This window comes from Palaemon carinicauda, chromosome 2 (genome assembly GCF_036898095.1).
Source record: "Palaemon carinicauda isolate YSFRI2023 chromosome 2, ASM3689809v2, whole genome shotgun sequence".
NCBI lineage: Eukaryota > Metazoa > Arthropoda > Malacostraca > Decapoda > Palaemonidae > Palaemon > Palaemon carinicauda.
Genome location: NC_090726.1, coordinates 200,726,650 through 200,743,416, shown reverse-complemented (window position 1 = coordinate 200,743,416; position 16,767 = coordinate 200,726,650). Strand labels below are relative to the sequence as shown.

The following is a 16,767-nucleotide window of genomic DNA, read 5'->3' as shown; positions in this document are numbered from 1 at the left end:
GAGAGAGAGAGAGAGTATATTGGTTATTAAAAGAAATATAATACTAATGTCACGTATGATTTTGGTTTAATATTTTTTATTTCTCACATGCTTACTTTTGAATATGTAAATTAACGCACACACGTACATACATACATACATACATACATACATACATACCTACATACATACATACATGCATACATACACACTCACACACACACATATATATATATATATATATATATATATATATATATATATATATATATATATATATATATTTATATAATCAGAAAATAAGATGAGCTTTCGTTTTGCAACCCTTTTAATCCTCTCTTGTAATCCTTAAAGAGACCTTTCTCTCCAGTAACCCTGTAGCAACCTCTTTTCTCTTATGACTTATAAAAAACTCCTTTCTTTCATAACCCATAAGCAACTAACTCTTCATTGTAACCTTTAGAAAAGCTCCCCTCTTTTATAACGGTAAAGCGACCTCTTTCCTCATGTTAAGTTTCTACGCCAAGGAATTTCTTCAGAACGATATTCAATCAAAGGAAATGTGGTCTTGTATCCTTTACATAATTATGAACCTTAACAGAAGTCATAAACGTGAAGATTAAAGGTTTAAAGATCGCTCGTGAATGCCAGAGGGAAGGGACAGTGACATTGCCCTATCAGGCAGGACAATGCCCCTAGAGACTGACTATATATACATATGATCAGCGCCCAATCCGCATCTCATATATACATATGATCAGCGCCCAAGCCCCCTCTCATATATGCATATGATCAGCGCCCAAGCCCCCTCTCATATATGCATATGATCAGCGCCCAAGCCCCCTCTCATATATGCATATGATCAGCGCCCAAGCCCCCTCTCATATATGCATATGATCAGCGCCCAAGCCCCCTCTCATATATGCATATGATCAGCGCCCAAGCCCCCTCTCATATATGCATATGATCAGCGCCCAAGCCCCCTCTCATATATGCATATGATCAGCGCCCAAGCCCCCTCTCATATATGCATATGATCAGCGCCCAAGCCCCCTCTCATATATACATATGATCAGCGCCCAAGCCCCCTCTCATATATGCATATGATCAGCGCCCAAGCCCCCTCTCATATATACATATGATCAGCGCCCAAGCCCACTCTCATATATACATATGATCAGCGCCCAAGGCCCCTTTCCACTTGAGCCAGGACCAAGGAGGGCTAGGCAATGGCTGTTGATGACTCGGCAGATAGACCTATAAGCTCCCACAAACCCATAATAACGAGTTTGAGCGTGAGTTCAACCCCAGTCTGGCTATCACCAGTCAGGGACGTTACCACATCGGCCACCACAACTCTAGAGTATTAAAAGGTTAATGACCTTGATTAAGGCTGTAGCCTTATTGGTAACGTCTCTGCCTGGTGTTTGCCAGTCGGAGGTTCGAGTCCCGCTCAGACTCGTTAGTGCCATTATTGTCTGCAACCTTACCATCCTTGTGAGCTAAGGTTGGGGGGTTTGGTTAGCCTACAGGTCAATGCTGAGTCACCAGCAGCAATTGCCTGGCCCTCCCTGGTCCTAGCTTGGGTGGAGAGGAGGTTTGGGCGCTGATCATATAATATATGGTCAGTCTCTAGGGCATTGTCCTGATTTCTAGGGCAATGTCACTGTCCCTTGCCTCTGCCATTCATGAGTGACCTTTAAAACCTTTAAAAAACTCGTTCTTCGCTGATCCTGCTGCTTAAGTGGAAAGATAAATCAACATAAGAAAGGTCCTTTGTTTTCGATAATATTGACGCCATGATCAAGGCTTTGTTTTGCCTCGGCTCATCGGAGCTTCCTATGATCAAGAAAGTGGTACTTGCTGGAGCGGTACTTGCAACAGTGTACAGTAAATCCTTAATCGTTTTTTTAGATATTTGCGGAACCCATACTCACCAGGGTATGATTACTCCTTCTCCCTCCTACCGCAGAGTCGGGGAAGATCGAGTAGTAGTTCTTGTTATTATTATTATTATTATTATTATTATTATTATTATTAAATGCTAAGCTACAACCCTAGTTGGAAAAGCAGGATGCTATAAGCCCAGGGGTCCCAACAGGGAAAATAGCTCAGTGAGGAAAGGAAACAAGGAAAAATAAAATATTTTAAGAATATATATATATATATATATATATATATAGAGAGAGAGAGAGAGAGAGAGAGAGAGAGAGAGAGAGAGAGAGAGAGAGAGAGTTGCTCTTTATTATATAGGGGTGATTGTAATTATCCATCATAGTTATTTTTTTTAATGAAAATTGTATCCATATGTATTTCTTTGCTCTATTTTGAAATTTAGATGGAATTGAGACATTTTACGCATTAAAAAGGGATAAAATTTGAATTATTTCGTGAGATACTGTAATTAGAAACGCTCTATTATTATTGTTATTATTATTACTATCCAAGCTACAACCCTAATTGGAAAAGCAAGATGCTATAAGCCCAAGGGCTCCAATATGGAAAAATAGCCCAGTGACGAAAGGAAATAAATAACTGAAAAGAACAAATTAACAATAAATCATTCTAAAAAAAGTAATGTCAAAAGAGATATATCATATATAAACTATTAACAACGTCAAAAACAAATATGTCATATATAAACTATAAAAAGACTCATGTCCGCCTGGTCAACAAAAAAGCATTTGCTCCAACTTTGAACTTTTGAAGTTCTAAATGATATTTAGAAAAGTGCAGTGAAATGCGAGAGGGAATATTATACGAGTATCATATAAATTATAACTTTGATTTAATAAGTTGAAGTTCAGCATTGGGTCGTAAGTTTGCCGCCACACCAGCCACCCGTTGAGATATTACCACTGGAGAGGTATTCTGTCCTTTGACTGGCCACACGGTACGACATTGGATCATTGGGTAGTAGGTTTGCCGCCACACCAGCCACCCGTAGAGATATTACCACTGGAGAGGTATTCTGTCCTTTGACTGGCCACACGGCACAACGTTGGATCCCTTTCAGGTTACGGATTATTTTTACTTTTCCTACAGTAAACCTACCAAAGAGTCTGGTCTATTCTTTCCATATTCTGTTTTCATTCGCCTGACAACACTGGGATTGCCAAACAATTCTTCTTCACCTAAGGGGATAATTAGAGGAAGGACCCTCCAAAATCAAACCATTGTTCTCTAGTCCTGGGTAGTGCTGTAGCCTCTGTACCATTGTCATTCACTGTCTTGGGGTAGAGTTCTCTTGCTTGAGTGTACACTGGAGAACACTATCCTATATTAATCCTCCTCTTCTTTTTTTCTTTTTTTTTATTGTTTATATATGAGCGATCTACTTTAATGTTGTTGCTCTTCTTAAAAGGTTTTAATTCTATAGTTCATTACTTCTCTTATAGTTTATTTCATTGTTTCCTTTCCTCTGTGGACTGTTTTCCCTGTTTGAGCCCTTGGGCTCATCCTACTTTTAGAACAAGGGGTGTAGCTTAGCTAATAATAATAATAATAATAATAATAATAATAATAATAATGAATTCCTAAATTTTAAGCATTTTAAGATACGACTGAAAACATATCAACAAAACAAGCCTCTCTCTCTCTCTCTCTCTCTCTCTCTCTCTCTCTCTCTCTCTCTCTCTCTCTCTCTCTCTCTCTCTCTCTCGACTTTGTTTTGAGATATTTACGAAGCATTATTGAGATTTCTATCCTAACAGAACGAAAAACATTAAGCCTCTCTCTCTCTCTCTCTCTCTCTCTCTCTCTCTCTCTCTCTCTCTCTCTCTCTCAACAACTACAAATCTGCTAAAAAAACATAAATAAAAAAGAAAAAAACACATTAAAAACGACAACTCATTTCCATAAATCCTATGTTTGATGACTCTCATATACACCGGTCTTTAGATCCAAGTATGGCAATAGAAAAATGTGATTGCCTATTATATTTATGAGAGATTTATGACAGCAATTTGTCATCTGGTTTCAATGGGATCAGAATTGGGAAAGAATTCTTTATATTTTTTCCCCATAGAGGAATTTTCCCCCATATATTTCCCTAGAGAGGAATTTACCCATATTGTTCCCCAAAGGGGAATTTCCCCATATTTTTCCCTAAAGAGGAATTTTCCCCATATTTTTCCCTAAAGAGGAATTTTCCCCATATTTTTCTCTAAAGAGGAATTTTCTCCAAATTTCTCCCTTAAGTGGAATTTCCCCACATTTTTCCCCTAAGGGGAATTTCCCAATATTTTCCGTTAAGAGGGATTTCCCCATATTTCCCTTAGAGGAATTTTCTCCATATTTTTCTATAAAGAGGAATTTTCCAGATATTTTTCCCTAAAGAGGAATTTACCTATATTTTTCCCTGAAGGGAAATTTCCCCATATTTTTCCTTAAGAGGAATTTCCCCGTAATCCCTAAAGAGGAATTTCCCCACATTTTTCCCTAAAGAGGAATTTCTCAATATTTTTCCCTAAAGAAGAATTTCCCACATATTTTTCCCCTAAAGGGAAATTTCCCTACATATCTCCATAAAGGGGATTTTCCCCATCACCAACGACTAATAAGGTTGGTGGTATCAAAGGTAAAAGTAATATAAATGCGATGACATTTCCGGGTGAAATTGCTGCTATGAATTGTTATATGTGGATTGGACTCATTGGGATGTTAGGATCTATAGCGTGATATTAAGAGCAATGTGTGTGTACATATGTATGTATGTAAGTAGGTGTGTGTATATGTATATATATATATATATATATATATATATATATATATATATATATATATATATATATATATATACACATACATACATACATACATACAAATATGTATATACAATATGTAAACATTAATATATATGCATATGTGTATATACGTTATATCTATACATACATATATATATACATACATACATACATATATATATATATATATATATATATATATATATATATTATATATATGCACATGCATGCATGTTAATATATACGTACTGTATATATATATATATATATATATATATATATATATATATATATATATATATATAGATATATATATATATATATATACATATATGTATACATATAGTATATATAGGCTACAGTATATATACATATACACATATTTACATGAATATGTGTATATATATACGTATTTATATATACATATATATATATATATATATATATATATTTATATTTATATATATATATATATATATATATATATATATATATATATATATATATATACACTTCTGTCTGCATATGGTAATTTGATTTACCATGACTCTATATATATATATATATATATATATATATATATATATATATATATATATATACACTTCTGTCTGCATATGGTAATTTGATTTACCATGACTCTTTCGTCTACAGTCTTCCAATGAGAATAAATATGGAAGGTTAAATTCTAAAGAATCAAACTTTTGTTGTAACAACCTACATGATCACAGTTTTGGAAATTCACTTACAAAAAAAAAAAGAAAAAAAAAGACAGAGGCTAAATACACCTAGTAAAGTTGTTCTAGCTTTATTATTTTTTCCACCTTTGTAGCATCGCATGATTGATCCTTAGAAGTTTAGCCGGTAGCACACTCGCGACTCTGTGTCGCCACAAAGCCACAGCATCGTGTGGCGGGGATGTGGTCTCCCATAGGTTTCCATTATTTTCAAGTTTTGCCACGCAAACTAGCGACTATGGCTCTCTGTCGCTCATCCCCGCCACAGGCGTGGCGTGGCTTTGAAAACAATGGAAACCTATGGGAGACTACATCCCCGCCACACGATGCTGTGGCTTTGTGGCGCCACAGAGTCGCTAGTGTGCTCCCGGCCTTAATCTACCTGTTCAAAATTGCAGTACTTTTTTTTTTTTTTTTTTGGTATTACGTTCAATACCTTGCCCACAATTATTTTTGTTTCTTTATAGATCCGCCATTTTCTCTGGACAATTAAGTTTTCAACTGAATGAATTGAATATATGATTTCATTTTAAGTTTGAAATGTTCAGTGCTTTTAATGACTTAAACATTGTTTCCCAAGTTTAGTGCAGGATCTAACCCTAAGCCTGTGTTCACATGCGTGCAGGCGGGAGCAGGCTGAAGCTTAAATTTGAAATAAATTGATTAAATTTGAGACGTTCCAGTCAGCGTCCTCTGCTGGATTTGGTTTTATTGCAGCCGCTGGAACATGAACGTGAAATACATTGATTTTAATAAAATTGTTCCAGTGTATAAAATTCAAGCTTTAGTCCACACATTCTCTCTTTGGTCGAATAGCTTGGTAGTCAAGCTTGAATGTTTTCTTAAAGTTAAGCTTAAATTTGGTTCTTAAAGTCAAGCTTGAATGTTTTCTTAAAGTTAAGCTTAAATTTGGTTCTTAAAGTCAAGCTTGAATGTTTTCTTAAAGTTAAGCTTGAATGTTCTCTTAAAGTTAAGCTTAAATTTGGTTCTTAAAGTCAAGCTTGAATGTTTTCTTAAAGTTAAGCTTAATTTTTTGGTTCTTAAAGTCCAGCTTGAATGTTTTCTTAAAGTTAAGCTTAAATTTGGTTCTTAAAGTCAAGCTTGAATGTTTTCTTAAAGTTAAGTTTAATTTTTTGGTTCTTAAAGTCAAGCTTGAATGTTTTCTTAAAGTTGAGCTTAAATTTGGTTCTCAAAGTCAAGCTTGAATGTTTTCTTAAAGTTAAGCTTAAATTTGGTTCTTTAAGTCAAGCTTGAATGTTTTCTTAAAGTTAAGCTTAATTTTGGTTCTTAAAGTCAAGCTTGAATGTTTTCTTAAAGTTAAGCTTAAATTTGGTTCTTTAAGTCAAGCTTGAATGTTTTCTTTAAGTTAACCTTAATTTTGGTTCTTAAAGTCAAGCTTGAATGTTTTCTTAAAGTTAAGCTTAAATTTTCTTAAAGTCAAGCTTGAATGTTTTCTTAAAGTTAAGCTTAATTTTGGTTTTTAAAGTCAAGCTTGAATGTTTTCTTAAAGTTAAACTTAAATTTGGTTCTTAAAGTCAAGCTGGAATGTTTTCTTAAAGTTAAGCTTAAATTTGGTTCTTTAAATCAAGCTTGAATGTTTTCTTAAAGTTAAGCTTAAATTTGGTTCTTAAAGTCAAGCTTGAATGTTTTCTTAAAGTTAAGCTTAATTTTGGTACTTAAAGTCAAGCTTGAATGTTTTCTTAAAGTTAAGCTTAAATTTGGTTCTTTAAGTCAAGCTTGAATGTTTTCTTAAAGTTCAGCTTAAATTTGGTTCTTTAAGTCAAGCTTGAATGTTTTCCTAAAGTTAAGCTTAAATTTAGTTTTTCAAGTCAAGCTTGAATGTTTTCTTAAAGTTAAGCTTAATTTTTTGGTTCTTAAAGTCAAGCTTGAATGTTTTCTTAAAGTTAAGCTTAATTTTTTGGTTCTTAAAGTCAAGCTTGAATGTTTTCTTAAAGTTAAGCTTAATTTTTTGGTTCTTAAAGTCAAGCTTGAATGTTTTCTTAAAGTTAAGCTTAATTTTTTGATTCTTAAAGTCAAGCTTGAATGTTTTCCTAAAGTTAAGCTTAAATTTGGTTCTTAAAGTCAAGCTTGAATGTTTTCTTAAAGTTAAGCTTAAATTTGGTTCTTAAAGTCAAGCTTGAATGTTTTCTTAAAGTTAAGCTTAATTTTTTGGTTCTTAAAGTCAAGCTTGAATGTTTTCTTAAAGTTAAGCTTAAATTTGGTTCTTAAAGTCAAGCTTGAATGTTTTCTTAAAGTTAAGCTTAATTTTTTGGTTCTTAAAGTCAAGCTTGAATGTTTTCTTAAAGTTGAGCTTAAATTTGGTTCTCAAAGTCAAGCTTGAATGTTTTCTTAAAGTTAAGCTTAAATTTGGTTCTTTAAGTCAAGCTTGAATGTTTTCTTTAAGTTAACCTTAATTTTGGTTCTTAAAGTCAAGCTTGAATGTTTTCTTAAAGTTAAGCTTAAATTTTCTTAAAGTCAAGCTTGAATGTTTTCTTAAAGTTAAGCTTAATTTTGGTTTTTAAAGTCAAGCTTGAATGTTTTCTTAAAGTTAAACTTAAATTTGGTTCTTAAAGTCAAGCTGGAATGTTTTCTTAAAGTTAAGCTTAAATTTGGTTCTTTAAGTCAAGCTGGAATGTTTTCTTAAAGTTAAGCTTAAATTTGGTTCTTAAAGTCAAGCTTGAATGTTTTCTTAAAGTTAAGCTTAATTTTGGTACTTAAAGTCAAGCTTGAATGTTTTCTTAAAGTTAAGCTTAAATTTGGTTCTTTAAGTCAAGCTTGAATGTTTTCTTAAAGTTCAGCTTAAATTTGGTTCTTTAAGTCAAGCTTGAATGTTTTCCTAAAGTTAAGCTTAAATTTAGTTTTTTAAGTCAAGCTTGAATGTTTTCTTAAAGTTAAGCTTAATTTTTTGGTTCTTAAAGTCAAGCTTGAATGTTTTCTTAAAGTTAAGCTTAATTTTTTGGTTCTTAAAGTCAAGCTTGAATGTTTTCTTAAAGTTAAGCTTAATTTTTTGGTTCTTAAAGTCAAGCTTGAATGTTTTCTTAAAGTTAAGCTTAATTTTTTGGTTCTTAAAGTCAAGCTTGAATGTTTTCTTAAAGTTAAGCTTAAATTTGATTCTTTAAGTCAAGCTTGAATGTTTTCTTAAAGTTAACCTTAATTTTGGTTCTTAAAGTCAAGCTTGAAGGTTTTCTTAAAGTTAAGCTAAAATTTGGTTCTTAAAGTCAAGCTTGAATGTTTTCTTAAAGTTAAGCTTAATTTTGGTTTTTAAAGTCAAGCTTGAATGTTTTCTTAAAGTTAAACTTAAATTTGGTTCTTAAAATCAAGCTTGAATGTTTTCATAAAGTTAAGCTTAAATTTGGTTCTAAAAGTTAAGCTTGATTTTGGATCTGAAAGTCGAGCTTGATTTTGGTTCTTAAGTTAAGGCTTAGATTTTGGTTCCTAAGGTCAAACTTGAATTCGGTTCTTAAAGTTGAGCTTGAATTGTGTTCTTAAAATCAAGTTTGAATTGGGTTCTTGAAGTCTTGTTTGACTTTGGTTCGTTAAGCTTGATTTTGGTTTTTAAAGTCAAGCTGGTATTGGGTTTTTAAAGTCAAGCTGGAATTGGGTTTTTAAAGTCAAGCTTGGTTTTGGTTTTTAAAATCAAGCTTGAATTTGGTTCTTATAGTCAAGCTTAGTTTTGGTTTTCAAAATCAAGCTTGAATTTGGTTCTTAAATTCAAGCTTGGTTTTAGATCTTAAATTTAAGCTTGATTTTAGTTCTTAAAGTCAACCTTGATTTTGGTTCTGAAAGTTGAGCTTGATTTTGGTTCTTAAGTTAAGGCTTTGATTTGGTTCCTAAGGTCAAACTTGAATTTGGTTCTTAAAGTTGAGCTTGAATTGTGTTTTTAAAATCAAGTTGGAATTGGGTTCTTAAAGTCTTGTTTGACTTTGGTTCGTCAAGCTTGGTTTTGGTTTTTAAAGTCAAGCTGGTATTGGGTTTTTAAAGTCAAGTTTGACTTTAGTTTTTAAAGTCAAGGTGGTATTGGGTTTTTAAAGTCAAGCTTGATTTTGGTTTTTAAAGTCAAGCTTGATTTTGGTTTTTAAAGTCAAGCTGGAATTGGGTTCTTACATTCAAGCTTGATTTTGGTTCATAAAATCAAGCTTGAATTTGGTTCTTAAAGTCAAGCTTGAATTTGGTTCTTAAAATCAAGTTGGAATTGGGTTCTTAAAGTCTTGTTTGACTTTGGTTCGTCAAGCTTGGTTTTGGTTTTTAAAGTCAAGTTTGAATTTGGTTTTTAAAGTTAAATTTGATTTTGTTTTTTAAAGTCAAACTGGAATTGGGTTTTTAAAGTCAAGCTTGATTTTGGTTTTTAAAGTCAAGCTTGATTTTGGTTTTTAAAGTCAAGCTGGAATTGGGTTTTTAAAGTCAAGCATGATTTTGGTTTTTAAAGTCAAGCTGGAATTAGGTTCTTATAGTTAAGCTGGAATTTAGTTCTTAAAGTCAAGCTTGAGATTAGTTCTCAAAGTCAATTTTGAATTTGATTCTTGAAGTCAAACTTGATATATATATATATATATATATATATATATATATATATATATATATATATATATATATATATATATATATATATATATATATATATATATATATATATATATATATATATATATATATATATATATATATATATATATATATATATATATATATATATATATAAATATATATATATATATATATATAAATATATATATATATATATATATATATATATATATATATATATTTATATATATATTTATATATATATATATATATATATATATATATATATATTTATATATATATATATATATATATATATATATATATTTATATATATATATATATATATATATATATATTTATATATATATATATATATATATATTTATATATATATATATATATATATATATATATATTTATATATATATATATATATATATATATATATGCATTTATATATATATGCATTATAGGTATATAAAGAATAATGAAAGTAATCGACCAAGAAAGCTACCAACTAAACAAGGTGAAAATCTTAAAAGAGAGAGAGAGAGAGAGAGAGAGAGAGAGAGAGAGAGAGAGAGAGAGAGAGAGAGAGATATCTCAAATGAATCTCCACTCTCAATCGCGAACAACGAATAATAAGAAAGTGTCTTAAACAATTTCACGTCCGAGTAATGACAGAACGGCAGAAAATAACGAAGCGGCCGGATATTATTATTTACCAGTCGAGTGCTTCCCTCAGGAAGATCATAATAGACCCGGAAATCTGTAGGAAACCTGACGCAGTGATATTCCCTAAACCCTAAAGCCGGGTTTTCACGGTCGAACATGTTGTCAAACGGTTCGTCGAACCAGGGTTTCGAACCTGGTTATTTAACGGTTCGTTGACCCGGGTTGTCGAACCTATTTGTCAAATGGTTCGTAGAACCGGGTTGTTGAACCTTCTTGTCTAACGGTTCGTCGAACCTGCTTGTCGAACCTGCTTGTCGAACTGGGTTGTCGAACGTGCTTGTCAAACGGTTCGAAGAGGTGGAGTCAGTCACAGATGCATAAGGTTTGTGGACAATGAAGCCCCGCCCACATGAGTCTGGCTAGAATTGATTTCATCGAGCCGTTCGACGGACGTGTTCGACAACCAAATACTCTGTTCACACGTTCGAATATCACTTCAAACACTTGTCTGTCGAACCGCGTTCGACGAATCGTTCGACCGTGTAAACCCGCCTTAAGAAGGTATTAAGGAAAATGTCGTGTCAGCATTTCGTGGGACAGGGCCAAGAGAAATTTTTTTTTTCTTTTTTGAAGAAAGATAGAGAGGATGATACACGTCAAAAGTGATTGAAGAGTATTATTATTATTATTATTATTATTATTATTACTTACTAGGCTACAACCCTAGCTGGAAAACCAGGATGCCATAATCCCCGGGACTTCAACGGGGAAAATAACCCAGCGAGGAAAGGAAACAAGGAAAAATAAAATATTTCAAGAACAGTAACAAAATTAGAATATAAATATAAACTATTAAAACTTTAACAAAAAAAAAAAAAGAGAGAGAGAAATGGAAGAGAATATAGTGCCAGAGTATACCCTAAAGCAAGAGAATTCTAACCTAAGACAGTGGAAGACCATGGTACAGGGGCTGGGGCACTACCCAAGACTAGAGAATAATAGATTGCTTTTGAAGTGTCCTTCTCCTAGAAGAGCTGTTTACCATAACTAAAGGCTCTCATCTACCCTTATCCAGAGGAAAGTGGCCACTGAACATGTATGTACATTTTAGGCTACATATGTACAGTATGTATATACAAATAACACTCCACCTAATTCTTTTACCTATTCAATCCATGACTCCTGTATCAGGTATCAGCAGAAAAGACAGAAATCCCCTTATGAAGATTTCCAGGAAGTGATTAAGAGATTCCAGGATTATTTCATTCATTCCAGAATGGATTCCAGGATGTTCCATTCATCCCAGAGAGGGAAAGGTGAACGACTCCAGTTCACTGGACCTGTCCTTTGCATCTGGTCCTAAGGAAATATCTCTTAAAGGGCGGGACCATATTGGAGAGATGACGTCATGGGAGTAGTTTTGTTTACTGCTGTGGATAATTGGGTGTTTTATTTCACTCAAAATTGCTTTGGGTCATAACAATAATTTGTAGTATTAGAGTATTTTTTTTTCAAGCATCTATATGATGAAGAGCAAGCGTCTGGTCATATATATATATATATATATATATATATATATATATATATATATATATATATATATATATATATATATATCTCCAGACATTTGCTCTTTACTGTATAGGGGAGAATATATATATATATATATATATATATATATATATATATATATATATATGTATATATATATATATATAATCTCTATGCACATATAACTACTTAGACATCATTTTTGACGGGTTGCATACACTAGTATAGAAATCAAATTCGATATGCCAAAACGCAATTTATTTATTTTTTTAATTTTTTTTTTCTTTTGCCAATAACCAAATCCACAGAGACAGATAACTGTTGTTATAACGAAGGTAATGGTTATGCCTCTAATAACAGCAATAAATGCATTACCGGGTTTTGCGAGCTATGCATGTTATTGCGATGTTCGGTGATTGCTTTCAATTTGTTGCTCTATGGTTGTTACTGACGTGCCAAGGGGGTAGGGAGGGGGGAGTCGGGGGAAGGGGAGGGGGGGGAGAGCCAGGGGGAGTCAGTAGAGGGGGTTGAAGCCAGACAGGTGGACGAAGCTGTGTTGCTGGCAGGTTCAATTATCTTATTCATTTTTTTTCTTTCTTTTTTTAGATGTTCTGTGTTCTCTTTAGCTTTCTTTTATTCGTATTTTGGGTCATGTATTTGTTATTTAATATTTCCTATTTTTCACTTATTTTTTTTTCTTTTTTAGGTCTGATATTTCTTGGATGTGTTTTGTGTTCTTTTTGGTTTTCTCTAATTCATATCCTGGATAATGTATTTATTAGTTAATGTTTCACTTTATTATTCTATTGTATTTATATTCTTTTTTCTCTCTTTTTTTAGGCATGATATATCTTCCATGTGTTCTGTATTTTTTTTTTCTAATTCATATTCTCGTAGGTGTATTTATTATTTAATATTTCACTTTATTATTATTATGTTTTTTATTTCTTTTTTGTTCTTTTAGGTCTAATATTTCCTATATGTGTTCGGTGTTCTTCTTTTGTCTTTAATTAATAATCTGTTTGATGTATTTATTGATTAGTTTTCCACTGTTATTATGATATTTTTTTTATTTATTAATTTTTTTTTTGCGGTTTGATATTTCCTTGATTGTTTTTTTTTTTTTTTTTTTTTTTTTCCTCATTCATATTCTGGTTGATGCATTTATTATTTAAAATTTCACTTTATTATCATTATATATTATTATGATATATTTTTATTATTATGATATATTTTTATTATGATATATTTTTATTATTATCTTCTTGTTTATGGTCTGATATATCCTAGATGTGTTTTGTGTTCTTTTTTTCACTAATTCATATTCAAGGTCATATATTTATTATTTAACATTTCACTCGATTATATATATATATATAATATATATATATATATATATATATATATATATATATATATATATATATATATATATATATATATATATATATATATATATATATTTATTTATTTATTTACGTTCTGATATTTCCTAGATGTATTATTACTTGCTAGGCTACAACCCTAGTTGAAAAAGCAGGATGATATAAAGCCCAGTTAGGAAAGGAAATGAATAAACTACAAGAGAAGTAATGAACAATATAAAATATTTTAAGAACAATAACATTTTTTAGTTATTAATACCTTTATTCATCTTTCTACAGATTAAACTCTAGCATTCGAACCACGCTTTGCTTGAGAACTAAGTTCCATTTTCGCAGTTCTGGATAAACAATAAGAAGAACTGAGGTCGACACTACCAAACACTCGACAGAGAAAGGTAAGGATCAATTTCAAATAGAATAAGACATATTTAGCTTTGCTGTCAAGATCGCTTGATGCGCTATTATTATTATTATTATTATTATTATTATTATTATTATTATTATTATTATTATTATTTATTTTTATTATTATTATTATTATTATTATTATTTATTTATTTGTTTATTTTTATTATTATTACTACTGTTATTATTATTATTATTATTATTATTATTATTATTATTATTATTTCTATTATTATTATTATTTTTATTATTATTATTATTATTATTATTACTATTTATTTTTATTATTATTATTACTACTGTTGTTATTATTATTATTGTTATTACTGTTATTATTATCATCATTATTGTTATTATTAATTATTATTATTATTATTGTTACTATTATTTTTATTATCATTATTACTCGCTAAGCTATAACCCTAGTTGGAAAAGCAGGATGCCATTATCTCAGGGGCTCCAACAGGGAAAATAGCCCAGTGAGGAAAAGAAACAAGGAAAAGTAAAATAATTTAAGAACAGTAACAACATGAAAATAGATATCTCCTATATAAGCTATAAAAACTTTAACAAAAGAAGAGGAAAAGAAATAAGATAGAATAGTTTGTTCGAGTGTACCCTCAAGCAAGAGAACTCAAGAGTCGAACTCGATGTCTCTCCTTCATGATGGGATTTTTACTCTATTTGTAGAAAGTTGAAATATTGTGGATGTATTTTTTTAATATTTTGTTTTGGAAACTAGAAATTTTGGAAGGTTGGTTTTCATTTTCATTTTCCTAATTATCATCTCCTCCTACGCTTATTGACGCTAAGGGCCTTCTATCTTGAGCTTCTAATTCAATATTTCTCCCTTTTATCATCTGCTACTTCGCGCTTCATAGTCCTCGGCCATGTAGGTCTGGGTCTTCCAACTCTTCTAGTGCCTTGTGGAACCCAGCTGAACAGTCGGTGAACTAATCTCTCTTTGGGAGTGCGAAGAGCTTGCCCAAACCATCTCCATCTACCCCTCACCATGATCTCATCCACATATGGTACTCTAGTAATCTCTCTTATAGTTTCATTTCTAATCCTGTCCTGTCATTTAACTCCCAACTTCTTCTCTGAAGGCTTTGTTCTCAAATTTCTAAATCTATGTCCATAGAGTAACACCGATCGCACTTAACTGATTTATCGTCTGATTTTTATATGTAATTTCAGGTGATTTGATTTCCATTGGATGGGATGTTTACTATTAAGAAAGCTAAGCTATGATTGGTAGGCAGATTTAGGTCAAGTCCGTAGGATATATCGTACCTATTGATTACCTAAATGACAAAACACGGTGCGCTGTAGGCAATACTAAGGTGGATTTTCTGCGTTGACGGGTAACTGACCAGTTAAGTGATGTCCTTATGATTTCCCCTGCCTAAATGACAAATCCCGGTGCAATGTAGACATTATTAAAGGTTAATTTCTGCTTTCCTTGAGCCCCTTGGTACACCTAGTTTGTAGCCATGTAACTTTGCCACCATACGGTGCATTAGAGATATTATTAAAGGGCACTTTTTGTTCCTCGAGCCCATTGTAGCCTTGAAGCTTTGCAACCATTTGACGCTTTTTTTTTTTCCATTCTACTTTTAGTGTCCACTGTTAAGTATACGTTCAGGGTTGTGGTGGCCGAGGTGGTATCGTCCCTGAATGGGGTTCGAGTCACGCTTAAACTCGTTAGTTTTTTGGTCGCTGCAACCTCACTATACTTGTGAGCTAAGGATGGGGTTGGTTTGGGGGAGCCTATAGGTGTATTAGCTGATTCATCAGCAGCCATTGCCTGGCCCTCCTTGGACCTAGCTTCTGTGGAGAGGGGCCTTGGGCGCTGATCAAATGTATATATGGTCAGTCTCTAATCTAGAGCATTTTCATGCTTGCTAGGGCAGCGTAACTGTCCCCTTGCCTCTGCCATTCATGATCGGCCTTTAAACCTTTAAGGAAAACACCAGGTGTCTAAAGATTTGTCACAAGTGTCAGAACATGTTATACTGTCTAAAGTAATAGTTGGTGTAGTATCTTGCTTGAGGGTACACTCAGGCACAATATTTTTTGTGTTTTCTTATTTCCTTTCCTCATTGGTCTATTTATCCTGTTGGAGCCCTTGAGCTTATTGTATCATGTTTTTCCAAATAGGGTTGTAGCTTGGCTGTTGCTGATAATAATAATAATCTCCCCTATTATATTATATATGTATATATATATCAATATATATATATATATATATATATATATACTGTATATATAAACGACATATACTCTGTATATATATAAACGATGTATATATATATATATATATATATATATATATGTGTGTGTGTGCGTGTGTGTGTGTGTGTGTGTGTGTGTTGTCCGGTCACGCCCAGCTCTCCCCGTCCCACGGGTAAGGAGAGAGAGAGTAGTCATACGCTGGTGAGAGGGGATAGCTTGTGCACTTGTGTGCATATCTATCAATATATTTAGCCGTCATTTCTTCGTGGGAAAAAATTGATAAAAGAATTAATTACTTCGTGGAAAAAAAAAATCCTTTAGCGATACAAGACTCAAGACTTAATGAAGTTTGTGTGTGCTTACGTCCTTACCCAATTGATGACTCCTTCGCTTAATTAGGGCTTCAATCAATCAAGCAATTAGTCATAATAGCAACCATTGAAGACTTATGTTCTCTCTCTCTTTCTTTCTCTCTCTCTCTCTCTCTCTCTCTCTCTCTCTCTCTCTCACATTTTTATAATATTGTTC

At 32.2% G+C, this 16,767-nt stretch overlaps 1 long non-coding RNA gene across 1 annotated transcript in view; it reads left to right on the top strand.

Annotated features, from left to right (window-relative positions):
- LOC137622941 (uncharacterized) overlaps window positions 1–16,767 on the top strand; it is a 204,554-nt gene that overhangs the window by 98,099 nt on the left and 89,688 nt on the right. Inside the window, exon 2 of the long non-coding RNA XR_011040528.1 lies at window positions 13,879–13,994. This is a non-coding gene — a long non-coding RNA (uncharacterized lncRNA). The remainder of the gene's footprint in view (window positions 1–13,878; window positions 13,995–16,767) is intronic.